A 15,364-nucleotide genomic window follows, 5' to 3' on the forward strand; every position below is an offset into this window, starting at 1 on the left:
TTGTTTGTTTGTTTTTAACTTCTATTTTTAAGAGACAGTGTCAGTTGCCTAAGCTGTAGTGCAGTGGCATGATTACGGCTCACTGCAACCTCAACTTCTGGGCTCAAGCAGTCCTCCTGCCTCAGCCTCCAGAGTAGCTAGGACCACAAGTGCACCTGGGTAACTTTTTTTTTTTTTTTTTTTTAAAACAGACAGGGTCTTGCTCTGTTGCCTAGGTTGGTCTCTTACCTCCTGGGCTCCAGCAATTCTCTCACCTCAGCCTGCCAGAGTGCTAGTTATTATAGGTGTGAGCCACTGCACCCAGCCCTTTATAGTTTTTTGAGAGGAAGGATAAACCTTAAGAGATCACAGCCTATATTTCTGTCAGGGGTCTACAAGACTGCCTCCATGTTTGAAAATTTGTTAGAAAGACTTATGGGGATCAGCTTAGAGTTGTAATGGCTAAGCTTTATTACGGTAACACATAGTATGGACATACAGTAGAAAGACCTCAATGGAAAAAGACACTGACAGAGTCTAGAAAAATCCATGTTCAGGCTTCCTTATGTGCTGTGCCGTCCATCAGGATTACATAGATGACCTTGTTTCCCCCTTAATGAAAATACAACAGTGTATGTGACTGCCCAAGAAACTCATGGTTTTTATCTGAGCTAGTCATATAGGTATACTCTCTGCCCAGCTTATGTGAAATTTCCAGACTCATAAAAAGAATAGCAGGATAAGCCACATTATTTCCGTAGTCTACATACAGTAAACCATGATTATCAGTTAGGGAACCCTCTTGAAATTCAAGTTCTCAGAACCAGCTTAGGACCAACTGTGTAAACAGACCTTTCACAGGATAATATAGTAGTCTCAGATCTGCTTTGTTAATTCTTTTCTGCAGAGAGTTTTGTACTATAATTGGAAGGTGTCTCAAATTCTACATATTTTTGTCTAATGGACTATAGCAAATTCTACATATTTTTGTCTAATGGACTATAGTAAGTGTTGTATAGTATATAAAACTGAGTTATTCTCCATCATAGGCAGGGTAAGTGCTCTAATGTTTATACAAAAGAACTTTGTAACTTTGAGCAGAGTAAAGAGAGTGTTAAGGATATTGACTGCAAGTAGTGGAAAAATCTTGTATTTAACTCTGAAATATGCTCTGCCTGATATTAATATATCCACTTTAGCTTTCTCTTGACTAGTGTAAGCATGGTGTATATTATTCCATCCTTTTATTTTAACCCGTTTGCATCTTTATATTTAACTTGTGTTTCTTGCAGGCAACAGTTTTGTTTCTCTCACAATCTCAGCTTTTTAATTGGGGTCTTTAGATCATGTTCGTTTAATGTGATTGTTTTCTTATGTGTTTTCTATTTGTCTCCATTTGTTCTTCCCATCATTTTTCTTGCATTCCCCACCTGCTGAGATGGGGTCTTGCTCTGTCACCTAAGCTGGGGTGCAGTAGTGTGATCATACCTTACTGCAGTCTTGACTTCCTGGGCTCAAGTGATGCACCTCAGCCTCCAGATAGCTGGGACCACAGTTGTGCACCACCCTACCTGGCTACTTTATTTATTTATTTATTTTGAAACAGAGTTTCGCTCTTGTTACCCAGGCTGGAGTGCAATGGCCCGATCTCGGCTCACTGCAGCCTCTGCCTCCTGGGTTCAAGCAGTTCTCCTGCCTCAGCCTCCCGAGTAGCTGGGATTATAGGCACGTGCCACCATGCCCAGCTAATTTTTTGTATTTTTAGTAGAGACGGGGTTTCACTATGTTGACCAGGATGGTCTTGATCTCTTAACCCTGGTGATCCACCTGCCTCAGCCTCCCAAAGTGCTGGGATTACAGGCGTGAGCCACCGCGCCCGGCCTTACTTTATTTTTTTATATATGGAGTCTCACTATGTTGTCCAGGCTGGTCTCAAACTCCTGAGCTCAAGTGAGTCTCCTGCTTTGGCCTCCCAAAGTGCTGGGATTACAGGTGTGAGCTGTTGCACCTGGCCTTCTGGCATTATTTTACATTATTTTTTATAATTCCATTTTACTTCTTTTAATTACCTTTACCTTTTTTGAAAATTATTTTTTGTGATTGCTTTAAGATTTATAATATACATCTAGCAGAGCTCTACCTTCAAGTAATACTGTATATTTCATCTGAAATAAAAGCATTCCTTCATTTACTTTTCTTTTCTTCCCTCCTGGACTTTGTGTTACTACTTCTGTGCATTTGACTTTTACATATATTATAAACTCTGTAATATATTTTTGCTGTTTTTTTATTAAACATATATCTCTCAGATTTAAATAATAATAAAACATTTAAAAGATGTTTGCTCATATAGTTACCACTTTGGTGCTCTTTATTCCTCTGTATTAATCCAGATTTTCATCTGACATTATTTTCTTTCTGAAGAATATCCTTTATATTTCTTGCAGTGAAGGTCTCCTGGTGATGAAGTAGTTCATTTTTTATATTTCTGATGTATCTTTATTTCACCTTCATTTTTGAAAGATATTTTTGCCAGGCATAGAATTCTAGTTGACTTTTTTCTCCTAGAACCTCAGAGATGTGCCAGTGTCTTCTCACTTGCATTGTTTCTCATAAGAATTCTGATGGTCTTGTCTTTGCTCTTCTATAGGTAATGTGTCTTTTTATATGGCTGCTATTAATAATGGTTTCCTGATTTTGAATGATTTGATTATGTTATTCTTAATGTAATTTTCTTCATGTTTCTTGTGCTTAGAGTTTGCTGAGCTTCTTGGATTTGTGAGTTAATAGTTTTTATGGCTAGAAAGTTTTCAGCAGTTATTTCTTAAGTATTTTTTTCTCTTCCTCTTTTCTCTCCTTTGGGGACTCCAGTTAACTGTATATTAGGCCATCTGAAGTTGCCCAACTGCTCACTGACGCTTTTTAAACAATCATTTTTTAAATATTGTTTTTCTTTTTGTACTTTAGTGTCTGTTCTTATATCTTCAGGTTTGCTATTCTTCTGCAGTTTCTATCTGCTTTAGTTACATCCAATGTAATTTTCATCTCTAAATTTTTTGTCTTTGAAAGTTTGATTTTGGCCTTTTTTGTTTATCTTCCTTGTCTCTCTTGAACTTTTTGATTATAAGGAATACATGTATAATAGCAGTTTTAATGTCTTTCTCTGCTAATTTTAACGTCTCTGCAAGTTCTGGGTCAGTTTTGATTCATTATTTTCATTTCACATCATTACTGTCTACTTCTTTTTATGCCTGATAAACTTTATTTAGCTGTAAAATTTACCTTCGGCTCTGGCTGTTTTCTTTATTCTGTAAATCTTCTTGAGCTTTGTTTTGAGATGTAGTTATTTATAAACAGTTTCATTCTTTTGGGTTTTGCTTTTATGATTTATTAGGCAAATATGAAGGAGTACTTAGTTCAGGTTAATTATTCCTCACCAGTGAGGCAAGGTTTTCCTATGGACTCTATTGAATATTCCATGAATTATGAATTTTCACAGTTTGGCCAGTGGGAACAGACACTATTCCTGGCTTCGTATGAGTACCAGGCCCGGTTCCCTCCCGCTCTTTCTGATGGTTCTTTTTCTGGTCTCTTAGTTTTCTCATATGCATATGCTGATCAGTTCTCCAGTGAATGCTTGAAAGGGGATTTCTATAGGATTCTGGGGTTCTTTTCTATGTAACTCTCATCTTAGCATTCTGTAAGTTACTCCTTGCTGCTTTTTTCTCTGCTGGCTCTCAGCTTTCTCTCTGACTCAGGAGTCAGCTGGGATTTGCCTCAGTTGCCACTCTTTAAGCAATGGCCTGGAAAGTCTCTCAAGGTTGTGTGCTGGGGCATATGTAGAGCTCACCGCTTTTGTTTCTCATTTCTCAAAGTTCCGCAGTTCTTTGTTGTCTCATGTTCACATATGATATATATGTTCACATATTTGCACGTCATCTGTCCATCCATCCATCCATCCATTTATCCATCCATCCATTTATCCATCCACCCATTTATCCATCCATCCATCCATCCATCCATCCATCCATCCATCCATCCATCCATCCATCCATCCATCCATCCATCCACACATTTAAAATTTTAGTGCAGATGGGATTTCACCATGTTTGCCAGGCTGGTCTCAAACTCCTGACCTCAAGTGATCTACCTGTCTTAGCCTCTCAAAGTGCTGGTATTACAGGCGTGAGCACCATACCCTGCCATATTTTTGTTTTTTGTGGTTGTTTCAGGGAGGAGTGTAAATCTGGTCTTTGTGACTCCATCTTGGCCAGAATCAGAGGTATTGTGCAAGTAACTCTATAAAATACAAGAAGTTTGTTATTTCATAACAGAATATTAGGAGTTAGGTGATGGGTAGTTGTGTAGCTTCATGATAACAAGTTGTCAGGTTCTTACCGTCTTTTCTTGGTGTATCCAAAACATATTGGTCTCTTTCTTGGTCCAGATCCTCTCATGGGCAAAAGATAGTGGGCAGGACCCCTAAGCATTGTACTCTTAGGATGGCATTCGGAGGCAGAAAAGAGAAAATGAACCATTTCCTTATTATTATTTTAATTAAGGAAAATCCTTGCCAGCAGTCAGGAGTCTTCTTAATCTGTCTCTGACATAGTTAGCTAATATCAAGTGACATCTTTTTCAAGTCATGTTACCTGCCAATATTCAATCTTCATGCACAGAGTAAAAGATTATTTTATTTTTTCACTCTAAAATGCAGGGATAGAAGGAAGACATCAAAAAATTAACAATGGATTATTTCCTCACAATGTTAAACACAAGGTCTGAATACAGCAAGATAATTCTAGGTATTTATTTGACCTTGGAATGCTCTTAGATATACATTTACTTAAAAATTGATGTGGCTAGGCATGGTGGCTCACAGCTGTAATCCCAACACTTTGGGAGACTGAGGCAGGCAGATCACTTGAGCTCACAAGTTCAAGACCAGCCTGGGCAAGATGGCAAGACCCTGTCTCTTTACTAAAAGGAAAAAATATATAGCTGGGTGTGATGGTGCATACCTGTAGCCTCAGCTACTCGAAAGGCTTAAAAGTAGGAGGGATGGTTTGGACCCAGGATGCAGAGGTTGCAGTGAGCTGAGATTGTACCACTGCACTTTAGCCTGGGCAATAGAGCCAGACCTTGTCTCAAAAATGAATGAATGAATGAATGAATGAATGATGTTTGTTTCCTGTCACCTTGACACCTTGGAGCTAAGAGGAATCTGAAAAATTTCTGTTTTAGAAAATTAAGAGTTTTGTATGTTTGTTTAAAACATAGTTAAATTTTGGTAGGCTCATTGAATGAGATTGTCTCAGTTTAGTGAATTTACCTTTGTGATAAGGTGGATGGTATTCTTTGGTATTGTAAATGACACCTTGAATGTAAAGAGTGGGGGAGAGGTGGAGAGTAATATAAACTTATATATGCATAAAATATCTTATTTTTTCACATATGGAGAGCGAATTCTTACTACATTATTTATTGAAACATCTTTTCTCCCCTTATTTGAAATATGACCTATTAGATAGCAAATGTTCAATATATTTTAGAATATTCATAGGTTTTCTGTTTTATTCTTTGTGTATTTGAGAATCCCAGAGATATATCATGATGTCATTGTTACTGTAGCTTTATACTTGGTCTTTATATTCAGTAGTATAAGTGTTATTTCCACCTCTTCGTATGGCAGAGATGCTTGGTTTATAGTAGGCTTTCCACTGGGAACAGTTAGAGAAACTGTATAAAATATTGTTTTAAATATTTAAGGGATCTGAAAACTGGTAGAGTGGTGAGGACTTGAGGAACTGAAAACTCAGAGAGTAAGATTGTGCAGTTTGGCCCAACATTAAATTTTCTTTTCCCCTTGAGTTATTTGCTCAGTTCAGAAAAATCCAGCTGAGAGGTTGAATAGCTGAGAAGGGTTTCTGGCAGTCTATAGAGCTGGAAAGACAAAAAGGGAATTTAGGAGCCATTAAGTTCTATAGACTTTTATTTGGGACCCTGAAAGCTACACAGGGTGTCAGCAAATGACAGCCTGTGGGTCACAGTCAGTCCTCCAGCTATGTTTATGTGGGCCATGAGCTAAAAATGGTTTTTACCTTTCAAAATATCTGAAAAAAATTTAAAAGGGAATAATATTTCATCATATAGGAAAATCATATGAAATTCAAGTATAGTGTTTAAAACTAAAGTTTTATGGGAACATAACCACACCTGTTTATTTGGGTATTATGTGTGATTTCTGTTGCACTACAGTGTCAGAGTTGGTTGCTACAGAGAGTACATATGCTTCAGATTGCTACTCTGCATGCTACCAATCACAATGACATATATTTTGTCAGTGTGTTTGTGTATGTTTGTATGCCCTACACATTGCCCTGGCATCGTATTTATTTCTCTGATTACCAGTACATACCTACCTATCATATTAAAACAAGAAAAGGAGAAAAGTGGACTTTATATGTAACACTTTTGAGGCATAGTGGAGTGTATATTATTGTTAACAAATTAGATGGCAAAGCATTATATTTATTACGCCAGAACACTGTGGCAGTGCTAAAAGAATACAGTATATGTCAGCATTACCAGACTGGGCATTTCTCACAGTATTCCCAACTAACAGAAAAAAATAGTAAATCAAACAAAATTTTATCATGGCAGATTTTCTCCTCAAACACAAAAAATGGAAATTAAGCTATAAAGTAAGTTTTTCAGTGGCTTATTTGTTACCCACCATTACCAACACTACTTAATTTAAATTATGTTTTATCATGGTAACCAAAAATGTGTCCATAGAAAATAAACTTTTAAAGACTATTAACCTTTCAGTGAGAGTACTTGCTCTCAAAGTTAAGGACAGGGCTGGGCGGTGGCTCATACTTGTAATCCTAGCACTTTGGGAGGCTGAGGCGGGTAGATCACAGGTCAGGAGTTCGAGACCAGCTTGTCCAATATGGTGAAACCCTGTTTCTACTAAAAAATACAAAAATAGCTGGGTGTGGTGGCATGTGCCTGTAGTCCCAGCTACTTGGGAGACTGAGGCAGGAGAATCACTTGGACCTGGAGGTGGAGGTTGCAGTGAGCCGAGGGTATTGGGAGTAATATCAAGTCATTTTGGAAAGAAGGTGAATGATTTTTCTTGGTTTTCTTAGGCTTTTGATGGAAGAATAGGTGTTACCAGTACTCTTCAGTTGTTAAATAATCCAGAAACCAATGCTGAGTTCGAAATGACTGAAGAATTAGTATTTATGAATAGTCTGTGTGAAACAACTACAAGAGAAAATGTTTCAGAAAAGTTCAGCGGAAACTTAATTTAGTACAACCTGAAGTGGAATCTGCTAAGATGTGTTACAGTTGATAGTGGCAAAAATAACTGGAGCAGAAAAAGACTTTAGTTGGACAAATGTACAAAGTTGGTTAAATGTCAGATGTTTAAAGCCTGATTGTTTACTGTATTTATTAGCAGGTACTTTGCAGAAAATATTAACTCCTGTCACGTTTTGGTGAGCTATTATAATAATGTCAGCAGTGACTTTGACTTGCTTTTGTGGACTTCATCATCAAATCCTGTGAATTTCTCTTAGATACAACAGCAGAATGTACTGAATTGCTCTTCTACATAGCAATTTAATGACTTGGCAGTGATAAAGTTTCATTGTAGTTTTTTTTTTTTTTTTTTTTTTTGCGCTAAGGAATGAGATTGAAATTCTTCTGAATGAGATTGCCCTCAACTATTAAATACTTAATAGCTTTGAAAATTGGCTTTTCCTATAGATTTCATAATATTTTGTAAAAAAGCTCAACCTAAAATTACAAGCCAGAGCAGTGATTATAAGTGAAACTTATACTATGGTAAGGTTACTTCTACAACAACTATTGTTGTTTTGGTCACAGGTAATGGCAAGTTACTTCACACAGTTTATATGGTGTCAGTAGTTAAAATAAAAATCAGCATCTCTGTTGTCATATAAAGATGAGATATTTTGCTCAGAGATATTTTCCAAGCTCAAACTACAGTTCCTGCAGCAATTTTTGGACCTCGAGGGAAGTATAAGGGAAATTTCCGTATTTCAGAATCCACTTTCCTCTCTAATTCACTAGCTTCAACCTATCCTTTAATTGGAAGTGATTGTTCTGCAGTATAATGACTTGCTAAAAGGCAAAGATAAAGAGAAGACTCTAATAAAATTTTATAAGTAACTTTCAAAGATGAATGTTCTCAGTTAACATTACATGCTTGTGGATTTCTATTAGACCTCTCTGTAAAAAAAATTTTCAAATATGGATATAGAATATCTCATTGTAGGCTGGGCATGGTGGCTCACACCTGTAATCCCAACACTTTGGGAGGCTGAGGCAGGTGGATCACTTGAGGCCACAAGTTTGCTACCAGCCTGACCAATATTGCAAAAACCTGTCTCTACTAAAAAATACAAAAATTAGCCAAGTATGGTGACACATGCCTGTGATCCCAACTATTCCAGAGGGTGAGGCAAGAGAATAGCCTGCATCTGGGAGGCAGAGGTTGCAGTGAGCCAAGATTGCACCACTGCATTCAGCCTGGACCACAGAGCAAGACACTCTCTTAAGAAAAAGAAAATCTCGTTGTAGATCAGAATGTACAAATGAACATTTATAATCAACTTTGATGATAAGGAAAATAGCTTTGAATTCTAATTAAGTGAAATTTTATTTCCTCTTCCAAATTCTATTATTTTCATTAGTAGACCTATATTACAAAAAGTTGTACTCAGTCATTATATTCTGAATAATTATCACTAAGTTTGTGGAAATTTGTTTACTCTCTTGTCAGATAGTTATAGATATACTTTCAGGATATCCCTGGTTTTGCCTCTTGTTCCGCAAAACTAACAATATTTGCTATCTGGCTTTTCAGAAAAAGTTTACTGATCCCTAGCCTGCACCTTTGAAACAAGGGAAGATTGGGGGGAAAAATCTGTTAATACAAAGACTGAAGTTTGAATAATCATGAGCTTCAAAGCAGCTAATGAGCAAATTAAATTAATGTGATCTTTTCTATCCGAAGTGCCCGTCTGGAGAAAAAAGTAAAATCTTTGGTAATTGGCATCTCATCTAGTATTTCAAAATACCGCTATAATATTTCAAAAACAAAGTTTAGCAATAAGTCAGAAATTATCAGGCATACTAGAAGGTAAGACTGAATTATGAAAATTAAGAGAAAGAATAGTACAAAATGTCTTCCAATCCCTTTTGGCCCTTTGTATTTCCACCTAAAATAATAAGCTTTTAGAAAGGTAATAAAGGGAGAATATTTTTGTAAAAGAATTTTTGAGACACAGAAAGCACTGAATATAAAGAAAAATACTGGCCGGGTGCGGTGGCTCACGTCTGTAGTCCCAGCACTTTGGGAGGCCGAGGAGGGTGGATCACGGGGTCAAGAGATCGAGACCATCCTGGTCGGCATGGTGAAACCCCGTCTCTACTAAAAATACAAAAAATTAGCCGGGCACGGTGGCCTGTGCCTGTAATCCCAGCCCCTTGGGAGGCTGAGGCAGGAGAATTGCCTGAACCCAGGAGGCGGAGGTTGCGGTGAGCCGAGATTGCGCCATTGCACTCCAGCTTGGGTAACAAGAGTGAAACTCCGTCTCCAAAAAAAGAAAAATACTGCAACATTCAACTACATTAGAGAAATATCTTCTGTTAATAAAAGATACCATAGGCCGGGCACAGTGACTCACGCCTGTAATCCCAGCACTTTGGGAACCTGAGGTGGTTAGGTCACCTGAGGTCGGGAGTTGAAGACCAGCCTGACCAACATGGATAAACCATGTCTCTTATTAAAAATACAAAAAATTAGCCAGTTCTGGTGGTGCATGCCTATAATCCCAGCTACTCAGGAGGCTGAGGCAGGAGAATTGCTTAAACTTGGGAGGTGGCGGCTGTGGTGAGCCGAGATCACGCCATTGCACTTCAGTCTGGGCAACAAGAATGAAACTCTGACTTAAAAAAATCATAAGAATGAAAGCAGCCCTAGAGAAAAAGAAGATAATGGCAACAAATATGAAGAGGAATTGGTTTTAGAAAAAACTACTACAAATGAATAAGAAAAACAAAGGACAACTCATTTCTCTACTGAGCAGACCAAATAGGCAGTTTACAAAACAGGCAATCCAAATGTCCAGTAAACACATGACTAAGTACACAATCTCATTAGTAATCATGAATTGCAAATTTGAAACTGCAGTGAGATAGTGTTGCATACCTATCAGATAAGCACAAATTGAGTCTGAATGTAGTCAATGTTGGCCTGGATTTGGGTAAGTGGTAACTCTTACTCAGCAGATGAGAGAGTGAACATTTGAACAATCACTTGGGAAAATAGGTTGTAATTACCTAGTAAAGTTCAAGTCACACTTATATTGTGATGCAAGAATTCCACTTGTGTTTCTGTGCCTCAATAACCAGTGTTCTCAAACTTTTCGATCTCAGGGCATCTGAATACTTCTTTTATTTTGAAACATTAATGTCTGGCTTAATATAAAACAGCTGAATTCTGTCATGTGTTTTTGCATTCAGTGTGTTTAAATATGTTGGTTTGGGTTGAAATATATGAAGACAAACCAGCCTCAGAAAGATACACACTAGGAAAAAGGAAAAGTATGTTGATAACCATTTCAGAATGATGAATATTACAGTTTCATACTACACCAAAGCTTGAGAAGTGGTAGTTTCTCAAGTTTTTCAAGTGGTTTGGTGCAGTCTGAAGACTGCAGTCCCATCAGTGAACTTTATATGTTTACTCTTTAAAACTATAGTTTATTAGACTATCTTGCAATTTCAAGGGATCTTTTACCCATATATGATTTCATAACATTATTAAGTAGTCTTTAGAAAATATTGGTTCACTGAGTAATCCGGATATTCCAACTATTGATGTAGTTTTTTCATTTTTGTTTTTCTGTTTTTGAGACAGGCTGGAGTGCAGTGGTGGGATCTCACCTCACTGTACCTTCAGCCTCCCAGGTTTAAGTGATGCTCATGCCTCAGCCTCCTGAGTAGCTGAGACTAGAGGGCACGTGCCACTAGGCCCAGCTAATTTTGTATTTTTAGTAGAGATTGTGTTTCACTATGTTGGCTAGGCTGGCCTCGAACTCCTGGCCTCCAGTGATCCCAAAGTGCTGGGATTACAGGTGTGAGCCACCTTGCTTGGTTATACACATTTTTAATAATTAACAAAATTCACATTGGTTACAATCCACTGATCTCATCAGAAAAGTCTTAAGTATTGTAATCAATTAAACTTACATTGGTGAATATAAGTTTTTTAAATCTTCTCATTGGCCACTCATGTTGTAAGTTCCTTTCCTTGAAGTGAGAGGTTCACTTTATTCATTTTTGAAGAAATATGTAAGATAATCAAGTTTTTAATCACTGTTTGTCAGTTGTTCTTGCATGTAAAAATGGTGTTCCATGAAAACACTTATTTAAGTTTATAAATCACTTGATCACAGAAGTTTCTTCCCTCAAGAAAAACTGTGTTGGAACAGAATTATTTTATACTTTATTTCTCACTTTGTCACATAGATAATTAAAAGATGTGTATTCATGAATCAAGATTTAAAACATTAATGACTTTTGCTGCTTCATCAATTATATTCTCAATGATATTCTATTTTTACTGCAATTGTAGTACCAGTTGAGAATGCAGTAACTTCTAGTATAGCTTGGTGCCACTGCCTTCAGTTTTGGAAATATATCAACAGTTTTACCCAGCATAGCTTTTGCATCATATAACAATTTAATATTTTGATAACGCAAGGAATAGTAAAGTCTCTTTTATTGCCCATATTTTTACTGTTTATTTATTATTTCTTCCTTCGGGATGTTCTGAGAATCCTTCTTTTTATCATTTTCCTTTCCGGTTCAACAACTTTTCTAACTATTTTTTTAGTGTAGTTATGTCTCATGGCTAATTTTTAGTTTTCATTCATCTCACAATTTCTTGATTTCCCTTTCATTATTAATGGATGTTTTTGCTGGATATAGAATTCTTTGTTGTCAGTTCTTCTAGGACTTGCAAAAATGTTATGCTGCATTGTTCTGGCCTCAGTGGTTTCAGATGAGAAATCTGCTGTCAGTTGAGTTGTTTTTCATCTGTGGATAAGGTGTCATTTCTTATTTCTGTCAAAGTTTTTTAGTTTAGTCTTTAGTTTTCAGAAATTTATGATGTATATTAGCATTGATTTATTTGTGTGTATCCTCTTTGGATTTATTCAACTTTTTGAATCTGTGGGTCTTTTTCTTTATAAATGTGAGGAAATTTCACCCATTATTTCTTTGACTAATTGTTCAGCTGCATCTTTTTTGTTTTCTGAAATTCCAATGACAGGAATGTTGCATCATTTATTAATAGTCCCACAAGTGTTTTTAATGTCTTCTTAAAAAAATTATGTATTTATTTATTTTGAGCCAGAGTTTTCTTCTTTCACCCATGCTGGAGTGAAGTGGCACAATTTCAGCTCACTGCAACCTGCGTCCCTGGGTTGAGGTGATTGTCCTGCCTCAGCCTCCCAAGTAGCTCAGATTATAGGTATGCATCACTGTGCTAATTTTGTATTTTTAGTAGAGATGAGGTTTCGCCATGTTGCCCAGGCTGGTGTTGAACTCCTGACCTCAGGTGATCCACCCATCTTGGCCTCCCAAAGTACAAGGATTATAGGCATTAGCCATCATGCCCAGCCACTTGTTTTTTTTTTTTTTTTAACCTGTTTATTTTCTGTCTTGTTTAGGTTGGATAATCTCTCCCTTTTTGTTGTTCAGCTTATTCAGTTTGAATTTTATTTTTGTTAGTATATTTTTTAGTTTTAAATTCTATATTTGTATCTTCTTGATTTCTTTGCTGAAACTGTGTATTGTTTTCTTTATTTCAAAATTGTTTGTAATAGCTTTTTTGTTTGTTTTCTTTTTGAGACATAGTCTTACTCTGTTGCCCAGGCTGGAGTGCAGTGGCATGATCTCGGCTCACTGCAACCTCTGCCTCCTGGGTTCAGGTGATTTTCAGGCCTCAGCCTCCCGAGTGGTTGGGATTACAGGCGGGTACCACCATGCCTGGCTAATTTTTACATTTTTAGTAGAGACAGTGTTTCACCATGTTTGCCAGGCTGGTCTCGAACTCCTGACCTCAAGTAATCCCCCAACCTCTGCTTCCCAAAGTGCTGGGATTACAGGTGTGAGCCACTGCGCCTGGCTGTAATTGCTTGTTGAAGCAGTTTTATAGTATGTAGTTTAAAATCTTTGACAGGTAACTATGAATTCTCATTGTTTTCACCTTTTGACTGTATTTTCAAATTCCTGTTCAGATTTTCCTGATTCTTAGTATGGTATGACATGTTACATTTGTTTGAATCCTTAATATTTTAAGTGTTATGTTATGAAGCTTGCATTTTATTTAAATCCCCCCTTTTAGTAGGATTTATCTGAAACTTTGCTTTTGGGGTGGAGAGGGGAACAGCCTTGTTGCTACTCCCAGGTGTGTGTGAAAATTCCATTCCTTAATGGGCCTTTGTTGATTTATTGATGGAGAAGTATACCTAGTAAATGTTGAATAGGAGTGAAAACTCTGGCCTTTGCATTATACCTTTGTGGATACTATCCTGGCTCAAAGGGTTCCTGCTTTTCACTTGGCCTCTGTTGACACTGGGATAGAGGGGTGGGTATGTTACCACTGGGCAGTGCTTTGAGTTTTGATTCTCCAGTAGCCTTCTCCTGTCACATCCCTGTAGAAGGAGGGGTAGGGGTATGTCCTCACCATTGTGTGGGTATTGAATTCAGGCTCCCCACTTTTTTCCACTTACACTCTAGAGGGAGGAAGCCACGTTACTGCTCAGTGGGTATGAATGTCCTGTATTCCCACTTGACCTTCTGTGATAATCACGCTGTCTGTGGGTAGGAGTGGGGAATGGCTAAGGACTATGTCCTCTTAGCTTTAGTCTTTGCAAAAGGTGTGTGGCTTGGGCTTTTATTTGTGCCATTTGGCTTAAATTGGTTTGTTGTTGTCTATGAGTTTTTTTGTCTTGGTAACTTGCTGTTTTCCCTGCTTTTTTTGACTGGAGACAGCAGAAATTTCTTGGACTTTTATGTATGTGTGTGTCTGTTGGTGTTTCTGAGTTGTCTGCTTCTCTAGCAATTTTTCTTGTATATCTGAGTAATAAGGAAACCTAGGGCATTCATCTTCTTTTGTTTCTGGGGACCTTCAACCCTAGTTGGTCTTCCCTCTCTCATTTTGTTGTCTTCGTTTGTCTTCAGCATCACGGCCATGGGTTTTTAAAGCTATGTTTAGTCGAAAGAATAGGGATAGTACATTTCCTGCATTTTGTCTGAAAGTGGAAGTCTGCATTCATTTTTGACTTTTTTTCCCCTGAATATAGATTTCTCAGTTGATTATGTTTTCCTTCTTTAAGCATTAAAAGATGTTGCATTGTTTCCTGTCTTCCATGGTTTCTAATGAGAATTTAGGTGTGGTATCAGTAGTATCATTATTCCCATGTATATAATAATGTTTTGATATTCTCTGACTGCTTTCAGGATTTTCTCTTTATCTTTGGTTTTCAGCAGTCTGACTATGATGTGCCTAGGTGTGGTTTTCTTTGTATTCATCCTGCTTGGGGTTTGCTGAGCTTCTTGAAACTGTAAGTTGATATTTTCCAAATTTGTGAAAAGCTTGACCTTTATTTCTTATTCTTTTTCTGTCTCATTTCTCTCCCCTCTTCCTCTGTAATTCTAATTACATGAATGTTAGTGTATTTGATATTATTCCATAGATTACTGAGGGTCTGTTCATTTTCTTCCCAGTATTTTTACTTTTAGTTCCTCAGAATAGATACACTATTTATTTTCATGGTGACGGACCATTTTTCTACAATAGCCAATCTCTTGTTAAGCCCATCCACTAAATTTTTTATTTGAATTACTATACTTATTAGTTGTAGAATATTCTTTTCTTTTGAGACGGAGTCTCGCTCTGTCACCCAGGCTGAAGTGCAATGATGTGATCTCGGCTCACAGCCACCTCCACCTCCTGGATTTAAGTGATTCTCATGCCTCAGCCTCTCAAGTAACCGGGACTAGAGGCACACACTACCACGCCCAGCTAATTTTTGGATTTTTAGTAGAAATGGGGTTCTGCCATGTTGACGATGCTGCTCTCCAGGTCCTGGCCTTAGGTGATCCACCTTTCTCGGCCTCTCAGAGTGCTGGGATTACAGGTGTGAGTCAGCGTGCCCAGCATTGAAACTCTGTTTAAATACGTGTTTTAGCCAATGATATACCCTTTTTTTCCAAGGGTAAAATGTCCTCCCATTCCAGCCAGTTTTTGGTTATTTACAATTAACTTCAGTTAGTT

At 37.4% G+C, this 15,364-nt stretch overlaps 1 protein-coding gene across 50 annotated transcripts in view; it reads left to right on the top strand.

Moving 5' to 3' along the window:
* Positions 1-15,364, top strand: part of KMT2C (lysine methyltransferase 2C) — a 300,852-nt gene that overhangs the window by 131,024 nt on the left and 154,464 nt on the right. For 4 of the 50 annotated variants that reach the window (XM_078343416.1, XM_078343415.1, XM_078343414.1 and 1 more), the window contains one exon: positions 14,575-14,651. The exons of 43 other annotated variants lie outside the window; for them this stretch is intronic. The gene's annotated coding sequence lies outside the window, so the exon portion shown is untranslated. The remainder of the gene's footprint in view (positions 1-14,574; positions 14,652-15,364) is intronic. 3 more of the 50 variants (XM_078343417.1, XM_078343413.1, XM_078343420.1) reach the window with 1 other exon arrangement.

Source organism: Callithrix jacchus, chromosome 11 (genome assembly GCF_049354715.1).
Source record: "Callithrix jacchus isolate 240 chromosome 11, calJac240_pri, whole genome shotgun sequence".
In the NCBI taxonomy this organism is placed as follows: domain Eukaryota; kingdom Metazoa; phylum Chordata; class Mammalia; order Primates; family Cebidae; genus Callithrix; species Callithrix jacchus.